Source organism: Odocoileus virginianus, chromosome 6, assembly GCF_023699985.2.
Source record: "Odocoileus virginianus isolate 20LAN1187 ecotype Illinois chromosome 6, Ovbor_1.2, whole genome shotgun sequence".
Lineage (NCBI taxonomy): Eukaryota > Metazoa > Chordata > Mammalia > Artiodactyla > Cervidae > Odocoileus > Odocoileus virginianus.
Window position 1 is genome coordinate 29,897,529 of NC_069679.1, and position 15,563 is coordinate 29,913,091.

Here is a 15,563-nt window from a genome sequence, read left to right on the forward strand (position 1 = left end):
GAGCCACTAAAGAAGCCTATATATGTATGTAGCTATGTATATAAATATGCCATGCCACATCCTCATTTTTAAAGGATAGACTTTATGTCTTTAGAATTTAGAGGAAAATAACAGAATAGAGAAAATAATTATCAATCATTTATATTCCCAAAGACAAAGAGTATTTTTATTCAATTAGTTGGTACCACAAGAGATAAAAGGAAAACCATTTTTATAAACCATTAAATGTGAAACATAAGCACTTATTAGTAAATATTATCACTCAACTTCTGATTTTGTATTTAGGCTTGACAGTTTCAAAGAACTATACACAGGAGATGAGGAAATGCCCACAGTTTCTGTTCAAACAATTTAATTTCCATCTATTTGAGGAGAAGTTTTGAAATTGACCTTATAGATATCTCAGTGGTTCACCTCTGTGGCAGTGTGAAACGGCATTCCCCAGGAAGGCTCTTAGACCTGTCATCTCTCCTGGACCCCTCTCATCTCAGGTCCCAGGGGCCGGCTCACCAACTTTCCTGCTCAATCACCTGTGCTCCTTCAGTTTTCCGTGGAACAAGACCCTGCTCTCCACTTTATGTTTCACATTCTCCTAAATGATTCATAAATACTTTTTCTAAGAATTGTCATATTTGTTATTAATGTCAGGATTTGTTAATAAAACAAACAATATGAGAACTCTGCAGTATCACAAAACCTTAAAATCTTAAGAGTAGTAGCAAAAAAAATGGGTGATACTACTTAATAAGTACACAAGGTTTTTTAAATTTAACTTTATAGCTTTAACCTGCTTTTTTCTATTATGAACTTCTAATTAATATTATTTACCTGATTTTTTTGAGCAAACAAAGGAATCTGTAAAAATCTATAAACAATTGCTTATAGCTATAGCCCCTTATGTTGAATATAAAACTGTTATGCCTAAATTCTCATAGTACCATCCACCTAGCCTCAGATATTATGCTTGACACCCTTCCAATTTTCTCTGCAGACCTAAGAGATCATATCTGTTTGATGTTAAACCAAATAAGTTATTCAGATTTTAAGCAGTCTGGGTTGTAACACAGCTGGATCAGTGCCTTTCAAAACATTCTTCCAAATGCAAGTGGTCTAAAGACATGTTCAGTGCTTTTCAATCTGGATAATTTTTAAAGAAATTTAAACCACTAAAGTATTTGCTTTGCCAAAGATATTGATAAAGATAATAAATAAATGAAACCTAATGTTAGAGTAATCATAAGGTAATATATATCTCCACGATTGTTAGCTGATAATCAGTAGAGTTTTTTGAGGATGCAGCTTGCCAATTTAGATTCCAAATTTAAATGTATATATAACATCTGGGCCACCTCTAAAACAAAAATGACTAATGAGACAAACTGCCAGAAGGTACACAAACAAATATTTCCACTACAATATTTATAAGTGAAAAACTGGAAACACCAGAATATTTGGAAAACTATTGAATTGCTATTTCCTTCTCCAGGAGATCTTCCTGATCCATGGATCAAACTTGCATCTCCTGAGCCACCAGGGAAGCCCACATTAAACATGGGTAGGTAGCTCCAAATTTATTGATATATAAAAATGCTGATGTCATGGATTTTTAAAAAATTTTAAGAAGAGTGTGGATGACACAGAATGATGCGATTATAAGCAAGGGCTCTGAATTGAGGTGTCCAGGTTCAAATTTCCACTATGACATTTACTGTGTGACATTGAGCAAGTGACTTGATCTTTCTGTGCCTCTGTTTTGGCATCTGTAAAACTAATTAAAAATAAAACATCTCTCAGAGAATTTAGTGACAGTGTAATAAATAATGCTCATTAGAACAATGTTCAGCTCATCAAAGCTGGCAGCAAGTGTAAGCCATTAATATTTCCAAATGTACATGTAAAGTTTTCACATGTACAAATTAGATACATGTATAAGGAGATCTCTATACAGATATTGCCTGAAATTTCTTTCTAAAAGGTAATTTAGAAATAATCATGCAGAAGGGAAAGCATATGATCAAGCATAACCATTAAAGTAGTTTTATTTTTTTAATGATTGATAAAAGTATGGAATCAGTATAAGTTTCAAATTTATGATAATGGATTAATAAGGTACTGGATTAATAACAGATATCCTAATACCAGTATAAAAGGGTGCAAATTCATACTTATTGACATGGAAAGCAATCCATAATAATTGCTAAAAATAACATTTGCTAGGACCCTGTAAATGTACTGTGTGCAAGTGTGTATCTAGAGACATGTCTAGAAGGATGTTGACTAGAGTGGTAACAATCATGGTGTATTGTGACAGCAATTTTTCTGATATCTTTACTTTTTCATAATGTCATCTATATTTTCCAAATCTTAACAGTAAGAGCTTTTATTGCCCCCCAAAACTACTAAAACCATCTCATAGTTCATCTTTAAGGTCTGGAGCCAAGCTCTACCTCTGACAGTAACAATTCTTTACTTTTACTCCACAGTTGCACAGTTCTCTTGATCTCAATGAATAAAGCAAATACTTGTCTGTCTGGATCCATTAGATTTTCCCCCGTAACTTCAGGCCATTTAAAAAAATCGATTTAGAATCCTCTGACTTTTCTTCAACTATGTTTCAGACTTCAACAATCCTACCCTCTTCTTGGTCCTGACAAGTCTGACTGCAACATAACCACCACTTCTGTTTGCAACTTTGAAGAAGCTTGTTTTTTTCACCTATTGTATAACTCTAAGCAACCGTCTTAGCAAAGTCTCATTAAGCATCCTTAGTATTGAAATCTGGCATCATCATTGAAGTATGACAAGTGTTTCTTTTCATCTTCCAAAATGCTAATGTATTGATAGACTTCTGCTCTTTCCACTCCCAAGTTCCTGCGTGAAACTCCTAATAACTTCTTGCATTCTCCCACTTTCATTTTAATTTTTTCAATTTATATGTATGGCAAATAAGACAATACACAAATATCCAATTAACAATCAAGCTCATTATGGTTCAGGTCACCAGTTTAGTCCAGTTTGCCAAGCCCCTTGCAACAAGTTATCACTCATGTATCATCTTGCCAGTACCCATTTTTACTGGTACACTCTCCTGGGTATCAACCTCCCAAAACCCAACATTACAATTTTACAATATCAACATAATTTAAAACAAGAAATAAAATAGACAAAGTTTTAAGCTAAGGAAAATGGACATTTTTCTTTTAATAGTGATGTTCTCCCACAAGTAATTTTCTCCCACACTCTCTTAATGCTATTGATAAATAATGAACAAGTGTGTATATATAAAGGCTTCCCAGGTGGCTCAGTGGTTAAGAATCTACCTGCCAATTTAGGAACAAGAAATGCAGGTTCCAGCCCTGGGCTGGGAAGATCCCCTGGAGAAGGGAATGGTAACCCACTCCAGTATTCTTGCATGGAAAATCAAATGGACAGAGGAGCCTGGTGGACCACAATTCAGGGAGCTACAAAGAGCTGGACACGAGTGAGTGACTGAGCAAGCACACATGTATATATATATGCATGTGTGTCTAGATAAATACATGTGTGTGTATATATAAATAGATAGATACACACATGCAGGTGTATATACAGGTGTGTATATATATATATTTTTCTTTTAATTAAAAAGTCTGTAAGCAAGAATTGAATCTTTCTGATATTGCCAATTTAAAGTCCTGGGTTTGGAGTTGGGTTTCCTGAGTTGGAAACATTAGCATATAATCTAAAATAATCTTAATTTCATCATGTATAAAGTGGGGATGAAATGAGTTTCTACTTCATACAGTTGTAGCAATAATAGTAGATAATCATATCTAGGGTTTACCATAGTACACAGCTCTAGCATTAAGCATTTAAAATTTTACTTTTTCTTAGCAGCCTAAAATCTCCATGTAAGGAACAAACATTGCAGGAATAATATTATTTCTGATTAGTAAAATCATTACAAATTCTCATCCCCAATAAATAATATGAAACTTAGTTTCATATTAGAATATAATGAAGAACATTTGTAAAAGTGACACTAACTTTATGTAAATTGCTCACATAACGAAATGACCAAATTTGTCAGTGAATCTAAATTTAGATTCAACTGGTGCTTTTCAAAAGTAAACATGGAAAAATAACAAGGTAAATACCATTTAATTTACTTAATTAATATCACAAACCAATTTTAAATAAATAAAAATAAGGACATACCAAATGAATAACAAGTATACTTATCAACAGAAAAGCATTTCAGATAGGCTTTTGTCTAATTAATCACTACATTCAGCATTCTTAGAAATAATATTTTAGTACTCAGTGCACAAGTCATGTAGAGCCAAACATCTGTAGAAATTTCAAAGACATATCCAAAAAAATTATTAAGTGACATTTTCAATACTGAAGTTTCAATACCTAAAATGAATAACAGAAGCCAAAAATGTTATTATGCAGATGAAGTCTCCATTTTAATTAAGGGCTGAGAATGAGAGACCTGAGGGTCTAATTCCAAAGCTATTTTGACATATATCAAATGTTCCTTAATTTACACTGAAAAGCCTTTCTAAGAAGTTCTCATGTCAATATGTTCCTATTAGCTACCAGTACCTTTAAGTGGTGTTTTGTCACTGACCTACATTAGTATATCAAATTATGACAAGAAATTAATGGCTTCTCACAATAATAATTCAGATTACACTCTCTAGCCAAATACTTAGAAGAGAAGCTCAAGAGCAACAAAACATGAATATCTGTTTCTACTTTATTTAACAATAAAAAAAAACTTGAATATAACAGTAGCTATACAGACTCTCAAATTTTTCACTTAAGATTTTGTACAAAGGTTATATAATTCAATTCTGGAAATAAACTCCCTTTTTAAATAAACAGAACAAGAAATAATTTTGAGAAATAGAAGACTAAGACTTTGACATGTTATATGTATGTATATATTTGTGAAAACCTCAAATTGAAAATTGAACTCATGTTGACCTGATATTTATCTCTAAATTTTTTATTCATATAAGGTAACAGGTTAAAATATGTGACTTTTTATCATTCCTGAGATAGAGATGACTAACAGTGTGCTAGGGAGCTAAGGGCTTTCATAGTTTTTGAGAGTCTGCCTAAAGTTCTCAAGATATTTCCCCAAGAAAAGCTTCCTGTAGTGCTTACCAAAACTAAAAAAATCTTCCCTTAGAATGATCACATTTCCCCCACTGGTCATTTATATGGGGGTAGGGGGGTTGGGGGGCAGTGGGGAGGGGAGATGGTCCCTACCAATTTGGTTATCTTTTAAAAAAAGAGGCAAAGACATAATATGCCACCCAGGGTCCTTCTCAATCATTTTTACTCTACAGGACACTTACATTAAGTTGTAGAATTACATATCTATCATCTATTTAAATGGCTCACACATTCATCTGGCCAACATAGATCTTGGGCCTGCTTTCTTGGTCTCTGTATCCAGTTGGCTACTCAACGTTTGTCTTGAATATGTTTATATTCCAATATATCCAAAATTGAATTTAGGACTCAACTGTCTCTCAAAAAAACAAAAGGAAAACAAAACAAAAGTATGTTTCAACATCTCCTATGTCATTGAAAGGGCAATACTATCCAAAAAAAAGTTGCTTATACTAGACAACAGAGAACTCATCCCTGCCCTTACCCTCTTAATCAGCACCCTCCCTCCACCTTCACCACCCCAAACTACAATCGTCTCTCACTGAGACTACTGCAAAAGCAACCTAACTTATGTCCTCTTTCCAATTGCATCTCCAGGCAGCACACTAGTGATATTTCAAAATGACCGTATCAACCTCTTACTTAAGAACCTTCAGTGGCTCCCTGATGCTTTCAAAATCAAATTGCTTAACAGGACTCTGAAAACCCTGAAAGCTTTCCCATATGGACATGAAGGCAGAGATTAGGTATGATGTATGCAGCTAAGCCATGAAACACCAAAGCTTGCCAGCAACCAGCAGAAGCTAGGAGAGAAGCATGGAATACATTCTTCCTCAGAGCCCTCGAAAGTGAAACTGTCCCACAAAGGTCAACAAAAACTGATAACTAACAGAAATTCTTGAGCTCATTTTCCATGTAGGTTCAGTCATGTCCAACTCTTTGCAACCTCATGGACTATAGCCCACCAAGCTCCTCTATCCAGGGGATTTCCCAGGCAAGAATGCTGGAGTGGGTAGCCATTTCCTCCTTCCGACCCAGGGTTCAAACCTGCATCTCCTACTTCTCCTATGTCTCCTGAACTGAAAGCAGACTCCTTAATTCTAAGCCACCAGGGGATCCCATCTCACAGAACAACAAATACAGAAACAGCCTATTAAAACTCCTTTACTTATAAACTGCCTTCACAGATGAAGTTCACTTTAGTTATTTTGTTTTTCACTCTTTAACTGCAAACCTTCCCAGCTTCACACAGCCAGTTGGTTCACAGGATTGGAGTCAGCCCTTGCCTGATGCGAGTTGGTTAGGGCTTGTAGGAGCCACTGCCTCCAAAACTAGGCCAGGTGCCCTGGCTGGAAAACTCCACCCTCCAGTCTTACTCTGAGCATCCTTGCTGAATATGCAGAGTCCCCTAACGAGATGTGGACTACTAATCACCTCCCTGTCTTCCCTGCCTCCAATCACCTTTCCCCACCCCTAAGCCTGCCCAATTTATCCCATAAATATCCTAACCTTTTCACTTTTGGGGAGGTAGCTTTGCCTCTTGTTTTCCAGTCTCCTTGCTTCGCTGCCTCATGGATAAACTGTTTCTCTGCTATAAACCTCAGAATCTCAGCATTTCACTTGCTGCCAATGGGACAGACAGAATTGGTTTCATAATAGAAGCAATCAGTCCTGTAAATACCTTGATCTTAAACTTCTAGCCATCTATCTTGTTTAAACCATCCAGTCCATGGCACTTTGTTATAGCATCCCTAGGAAACTAACACACTGTTGAACAATTAGTGAGAAAGATGGGATGGGATATTTATAGCTTGGCATTTTCCCCTAATGATATAATGATAGGCTCCCTGGTGGCTCAGGGGATAAAGAATCTGCCTGCAATGCAGGAGACCTAGGTTCCATCCATGGATCTGGAAGATTCCCTGGAGAAAGCAATGGCAACCCACTCCAGTATGCTTGCCTGGAATATCCCGTGGATGGAGCAGCCTGACAGGCTACAGTGCATGGGTTCACAGAGAGTCAGATATGACTCTGCAACTAACACTTTCAATAAGAATGATATAATTCCAGTTTTTCTTTGGTTCAGTATATTTTGTTTTCTGTATATGACTCTGTGTTTTTTTGAATCCACGTCTCTCCTCCGTAGTATTTTTTAAATAAATGTTTGCAACACCAAAAAAAAAGAAAAAAAAAAAAGAATGATATAATTGCACCTACTTATCTTTCCTTCATTTCAGCCCCTTCTATTTTCCTCTTTCTTCTACTCTCCCTTCTTCTTTGTTATTTTTTCTCTCTTCCTTCTCCCATTTCTTTCCTTCCTTCCTTCCTTTGGATAACATGCTAATAAATCATGGCCAGTACCATCAAGAATACCATTAAAAACAAGGGAGTTTTCTCAGCAAACAAGTCAAATATTTTGTACTTGAATTCAATGAGAGATGGTTATCTTAAATAGCATCTAAAATTTTTATCAAAAACATAAATTCCCCTCTATTTTTCCTGGAAGGGAATAGCCTGAACTAGAGGATTTAAGACCCTCTTGAGTATCTGCACTGAAGTTAGGAGAAAGTTATCTATCTCTGCCACTTACCCACAGAACACTGTAACCCATATAAAATTGAACCAAAACTTATAAGAGATGGTGGTCAAAGGGGACACAGGGAAGGATTCCATTGACTGAGGAATATCAAGGAGATCCTATGCAATACTATGGTAAGTGTGGGACCTTCTCAGGACACAGAAATATCTGCATGTGACTAGAATAATACATTTGAGAGTGAAAGATGGCAGAGTCAGTTGTGGCCCCTGAGTGCTAGTTGGCTTGAGAGTGAAAACACACCCACAGACACACACCAGGATGACACTCCAGTTAGTGTTGGGTGACTCTGTACATCTGTTTTTGAGGTTACTCCTTGTGTGGCAGGCCTAAGCAAGGTCACCGCAGGAAAGGAAGGGTCTGTTGATATTTTTATGTCTTGCAATTGCTTTTTGACACAGCTGATATTCAATGGAGCATTATTAACATCACATATTATCATTTCTACACATTTTATCAAATGGAAGGTCTTGGTCAAAGGATATATCCCACTCCTAGCTGTTATATATCAGTTGCCCTAAAGGCTGGCAATTGAAACCCAGCCTCTAGCCGCTGGGCTTGTCATTGTTCAATGCAAGTTGTCTCTGCCTAAGAATAAGGTTGTGTGTGATTGTGTGCATGTGTGCTCAGACATGTTCAACTCTTTGAAACCCTATGGACTGTAGCCCACCAGGCTCCTCTTTCCATGAGATTCTGCAGATAAGAATGCTAGAGTTGGTTTCCATTTCCTCCTCCAGAAGATCTTCCTAACCCAAGGATCAACTTTTCCCAATTCTTTGGTTTTTTTCCTGTGCTACAAAGAGATTTAATAAGAACTACTAAAGATCATTAACAGTCAACCATTACCCTGTGGCTCTCAATTTGGTTTTTCCAAACCAGAGAAGGAAGAAAAATTCCAACACTATTTGTGCCAGTTTTAGCTATACAAGTCAAAGATGCTTACAAAATGCAATACAGTGATATTTACAAGAAAGTAATCATATTGCATTACCCAATCTTTCTCAATCTTTTTGTCTGAAAAATTGACACACCCTTACTTTCATCTCACCTGTTTATGAATATTGATCACAAAGAAAATAGCAATTATTTAACAATAAATAACAATAATAAATAAATAATTATGACATTCTGTAATAATTATTTTAACAAGGCACCTTTCAGTTCTGAAGTCATACCTTTAAAACAGGGCACAGCATTCTACTTAGGCAGAAATATTTATGCCACTTGTTATTAAAATGCTAAAAATGGCTTTTTCCCCCAAAACACCAAACTTTGAATGTAATAGTAAACTGAGTGAAGGGAGAGTGATAGAGACAAATAAAGACTTCTATATTCTATACGAAGAAAAGCATTTTCCATTCACAGTGTCCTATTGGGATTGGTTCAGTGTCAGTGGAGACACTGGCTGACCAGACCTGAGCCATATGTCTCTAAGCAGAGGTTTTTAAAACTTACGCTGCAGGAAATGCTATAAACAGCAGAGTAACCAGTGGTAAGTGGGGTTCCTACATGGAACTAATGATTCCTCGTCCTCGGTATTTTGCTGACAAGTGTCAAAATTAACTTACCCTCTGACAACAATTTTGGAAAGTTTGTTTGCAAAGTAATTTGCTTAGCCATTTATGATTATTGTCTTAGTATCAGTGCCTGTAGCAGGAAAATTAGAGACTAAAAAATGAAACTAACTGTTAACATTTGATGAAATCATCAGATGATGAAATCACACAACCTGACAAAGAAAAACAGAATTTCAATTTGACTTTATCCTACAGGAACAGTGCTGGAATAGGCAAGGCAGGACTTCTAATGCGACACTACCCAGAAAACATGACCTGCATAAAAAGAAAGTAATTTTATGGCATAGTCACATCTCAGATTCTATTCATCATCGTGGGTACTCAGTTTCTCCATTTGGGTTGAGATGGCATAATAATTTAGAATCTATGAGGAGTTGGTCAGATGGTCAATACAAAAATCAGATTGATTATATTCTTTGCAGCCAGAGATGGAGAAGCTCTATCCAGTCAGCAAAAACAAGACCGGGAGCTGACTGTGACTCAGATCATGAACTCCTTGTTGCCAAATTCAGACTTAAATTGAAGAAAGTAGGGAAAACCACCAGACCATTCAGGTATGATCCAAATGAAATCCCTTAACAATTATACAGTGAAAGTGGGAAATAGATTCAAGGGATTAGATCTGATAGACAGAGTGCCTGAAGAACCAAGGACGGAGGTTCATGACATTGTACAGGAGGCAGGGATCAAGACAATCCCCAAGAAAAAGAAATGTAAAAAGGCCAAATAGTTGTCTGAGGAAGCCTTATAAATAGCTGTGGAAAGAAGAGAAGCAAAAGTCAAAGGAGAAAGGGAAAGATACACCCATTTGAATGCAGAGTTCCAAAGAATAGCAAGGAGAGATAAGAAAGCCTTCCTCAGTGATCAGTGCAAAGAAATAGAGGAGAACAACAGAATGAGAAACTAGAGGTCTCTTCAAGAAAATGAGAGATACCAAAGGAAACATTTCAAGCAAAGATGGGCACAATAAAGGACAGAAATGGTATGGACCTAAAAGGATCAGAAGATATTAAGAAGAGGTGGCAAGAACACACAGAAGAATTATACAAAAAGGATCTTTATGACCCACATAATCACGCTGGTGTGATCACTCACCTAGAGCCAGACATCCTGGAATGCAAAGTCAAGTGGGTCAAAGGAAGCATCACTATGAACAAAGCTAGCGGAGATGATAAAATTCCTGTCGAGCTATTTCAAATCCACAAAGATGATGTTGTGAAAGTGCTGCACTCAATATGCCAACAAATTTGAAAAACTCAGCAGTGGCCACAGGACTGGAAAAGGTCAGCTTTCATTCCAATCCCAAAGAAGGGCAATACCAAAGAATGTTCAAACAACCACACAATTGCACGCATCTCATATGCTAGTAAAGTAATGTTCAAAATTCTCCAAGCCAGGCTTCAACAGTACGTGAACCGTGAACTTCCAGATGTTCAGTCTGGATTTAGAAAAGGCAGAGGAACCAGAGATCAAATTGCCAACATCCACTGAATCATCGCAAAAGCAAGAGAGCTCCAGAAAAACATCTACTTGTCAAGATTGACAAAGCAATCTTGAGAAAGAAGAACGGAATGGAGGAATCAACCTATCTGACTTCAGGGTATACTACAAAATGACAGTCATCAAGACAGTATGGTACTGGCACAGAGACAGAAACATAGATCAATGGAACAAAATAGAAAGGCCAGAGCTAAATCCACGTACCTATGGACAACTTATCTTTGACAAAGGAGGCAAGAATATACAATGGAGAAAAGACAATCTCTTTAACAAGAGGCGCTGGGAAAACTGGTCAACCTCTTGTAAAAGAATATAACTAGAAAACTTTCTAACACCATACACAAAAATAAACACAAAATGGATTAAAGATCTAAATATAAGACCAGAAACTATGAAAGTCCTAGAGAAAAACATATGCAAAACACTCTCTGACGTAAATCATAGCAGGATCTTCTATGACCCACCTCCCAGAGTAATGGAAATAAAAGCAAAAATAAACAAATGGGACCTAATTAAACTTAAAAACGTTTGCTTTTTAGCAAAAAGGAACGAAGGAATGTTTAGCAACAAAGGAAACTATACGCAAGATGAAAAGACAGCCTTCAGAATGGGAGAAAATAGCAAATAGCAAATGAAGCAACAGACAAAGAATCAACCTCAAAAATATACAAGCAACTCCTGCAGCTCAGTTCCAGAAAAATAAGCGACCCAATAAAAAAATGGGCCAAAGAACTAAACATACATTTCTCCAAAGAAGACATACAAATAGCTAACAAACACATGAAAAGATGCTCAACATCACTCATGATCAGAGAAATGCAAATCAAACCACAGTGAGGTACCATCTCACGCGGGTCAGAATGGTTGCTATCAAAAAGTCTACAAACAATAAATGCTGGAGAGGGTGTGGAGAAAAAGAAACCCTCTTACACTGTTGGTGGGAATGCAAATTAGTACAGCCACTATGGAGAACAGTATGGAGATTCCTTAAAAAACTGGAAATAGAACTGCTATATGACCCAGCAACCCCACTGCTGGGCATACACACTGAGGAAACCAGAATTGAAAGAGACACATGCACCCCAATATTCATTGCAGCACTATTTAAAATAGCCAGGACATGGAAGCAACCTAAATGTCCATCGGCAGATGAACGGATACTTAAGCTGTGGTACATATACACAATGGAATATTAATCAGCTATTGAAAAGAATGCATTTGAATAAGTTCTAATGAGGTGGATGAAACTGGAGCCTATTATACAGAGCCAAGTAAGTCAGAAAGAAAAACACCAATATAGTATATTAACACATATATATGGAACTTAGAAAGATGGTAACAATGACCCTATATGTGAGACAGCAAAAGAGACACAGATGTAAAGAACAGACATTTGGACTCTGTGAGAGAGGGCGAGGGTAGGATGATTTCAGAGAATAGCATTGAAACATGTATATTACCATATGTGAAACAGATCGCCAGTCCAGGTTCAATGCGTGAGACAGGGTGCTCAGGGCTGGTGCACTGGGATCACCCTGAGGGATGGGATGGGGAGGGAGGTGGAAGGGAGGGTCAGGATGTGGAGCACATGTATACCCATGGCTGATTCATGTGAATGTATGGCAAAAACCACCATAGTATTTTAAAGTAATTAGCCTCTAATTAAAATAAATTTTTAAAAGAATTTAAAAAGAAAGTGAAAGAGGAGAATGAGACTGTTGGCTTAAAACTCAACATTTAGAAAACAAAGATCATGGCATCTGGTCTTATCATTTCATGGCAAGTAGATGAGGAAGCAATGGAAACAGTGACAGATTTAATTTTGAGGGGCTCCAAAATCATTGCAGATGATGATTGCAGCCATGAAATTAAAAGACGCTTGCTCCTTGAAAGAAAAGTTATGACCAACCTAGACAGCATATTAAAAAGCAGAGACATGACTTTGCCAACAAAGGTCCATCTAGTCAAAGCTATGGTTTTTCCAGTAGTCATGTATGGATGTGAGAGTTGGACTATGAAGAAAGCTGAGCACCAAAGAATTAATGCTTTTGAAATGTGGTTTGGTGAAGACTCTTGAAAGTCCCTTGGACTGCAAGGAGATCCAACCATCAATCCTAAAAGAAATCAGTCCTGGATATTCACTGGACGGACTGATGCTGAAGCTGACACTCTAATACTTTGACCACCTGATGCAAAGAACTGACTCATTGGAAAAGACCCTGATGCTGGGAAGGATTGAAGGCGGGAGAAGGGGACGAGGATGAGATGGTTAGATGGCATCACCAACTCAATGGACATGAGTTTGAGTAAACTCTGGGAGTTGGTGATGGACAGGGAGGTCTGGCGTGCTGCAGTCCATAGGGTCCCAAAGAGTCAGACACGACTGAGCAACTGAATTGAATGAGGAGTTGTGTGTTATTATTTTTTTTAAAGTCTGTTCATTTACCTAAACTATGAATATGTTTTTTCAGACCCACAAGCCATGATGCAAATATGAGGAATATTTATCAGCACTGGATCAAGTCTGGTAATGTATAATTGGCCTCCATGATTTCCACCACCACCAACCACTGGGTCTCACAAGCACATATATTTTCCTCCTCTGCAAGGTGGTTAGTATTAACATAAAGTTTGCAGTTGCCACAAATAGCAAAGGAGCAAATGGTGCTAAGTCTGTGACATAGAAGCAGAGAGAAAATTTTGGGGTTGTAAAAGATTCTTCCTCTCCTTTAGGGACTAACTTTACCTAATGTCCTGCAGTGAAATTTGTTAGGTTTTTGATAAGGCTAACCCCAGGGGGAAAGAAGTCATACATTTACACTGTATATAGTTCCAGATGACAATTTTGACTGACTACACGTAAGGGTTCAAAATAAAGGTATTAACCACAGTTATTCATTAAACAACTGTGGCTAGAATTGATTAATAGATGTGATAAAATAAATAGTTCATTTCCTACATAGGAGAAAAAAGAAAAAAAAAAGAGAAAAGAAAAGAAAGCTTTCTATAACTTACAGAGTTACTAAACATTCTCCATTGCAATAATATCCTCAATTAGAATTAATTTGCAATTCAAGTTTGAAAGTAGAGGTTGGAAAAAGCAACGAAGGGAAAAACTTCAACTAAAAAGAACTATGATAAGAATGAAACTATGAAATAGCTTGGAAGTAGATATGAGAAAAACTAAATCTTGAATAATTCCATTCAGTTCAAATTAGGAAAAATTTAATTGAGTAGATACTCTATATAAATGTTGCATTAATTTCTGTGAGTGATACAAAAGTATAAAAAACATTATTCTCTTTTTCCTAGAAGTCCAAAGTACAGTGAGGAGAATCAGATATTTCAATGTTGCCCAGGGACCAGCTGTACCAAAATCACTGGGACTGCATGTTAAAAATGCACAGCCCATTAATCACTCAGAAAATGTAAAAGTTACCTTCCACCTAGAGAAGTTCAGAATATTTTCTTTCTTCAGTTGTTATTAGTCCAAAACCTCGAATTCTCTGTGGACCTATCTAACCTAGAACCATTAAGCCAAATTATTACCATATCAAAATTATAAGAGGATTTTTTCATTTTTTTCTTCTTAGCTTACTTGAAAAATAAGGTGGAAATACACAGGAAACAAATTCATTCATATTTTCCTTCCAACCACGAACATTTGCGTATTTCAGATTCTAATATAGGATGGTTAAATTGTCATCTTTTGTAAATTGCTTGAAAATTTTAAGATGTGAGGGTTTTTTTTCCCTTGATTTCTGATCAGTGGTTATCTTGATAAAAGAGGAAAAGAGGATAAGTAATCTAAGGGTTGTTGTTCAGAATTGTATGAGAGAGGAGAAAGCAAGCAATTAGTCAGCCTTAGGAGTAACTAATTTTAAAAGATGTGGACTGCACATATGATAGAGCAAACTTTGGGAAAATGGATCAAGAAAAAATAGTCATGTGTATCTGAACATAAAGCAGAACAGTGCTAAAACAGAAGTACATACCACAACATGATTCCTGTGTTGCAACACAGTTTTGGAAGTAAAGATTGGCAAAACCAGGAGAAGACATAAGAAAGAAGTGAAAGAACTAGAATCTGATCAAATGAAACAAGGAACTAGCATAGAAGATACGGGTATTAGGGATAACATATTCTGATTTTTTCATTGGCCATTCAAGATCTGATCAGATTTCTCAACTTATCCTTAATTAAGAAACTGAAATTGAGAACTCAGCAATGTTCACGTCATGAAACAAGTGTGGTTGAGATGATTGCATCCATCCACTCATCTCAGGGGCAGAAATTTCAATCACGAGAAAATTATGCATACCAAGTGAGAAGATTTGAGGCTGGGTGATGAGCAGCGTCAATCCTTTTCTCTTCTATCACTGATCATCATAAAATGCAGGCGTGCATGCATGCTCAGTCACTAAGTTGTGTCTGACTCTTTGTGACCCCGTGGACTGTAGCCCACCAGGCTCCTCTGTCCACAGGATTTTCCATGCAAGGATACTGAAGTGCACTGCCATTTTCTCATCCAGGGGATCTCCCCATCGAGGGGTCGAATCTGCATCTCCTGCATTGGCAGGCGGATTCTTTACCATTGAGACACCTTGCGTTAAAGCATGCAGACCTCGTGAATCAGAAACTTTTGCATCGGGACACCCAAGAATCTGTACTAATGACATTCATTACATAATCAGAGAATTTATTTTCTAATTTAAGAACA

At 36.9% G+C, this 15,563-nt stretch overlaps 1 protein-coding gene across 1 annotated transcript in view; it reads right to left on the reverse strand.

Annotated features, from left to right (window-relative positions):
• Window positions 1–15,563, reverse strand: part of MDGA2 (MAM domain containing glycosylphosphatidylinositol anchor 2) — an 854,438-nt gene that overhangs the window by 497,298 nt on the left and 341,577 nt on the right. The gene's annotated exons all lie outside the window — the stretch shown is intronic.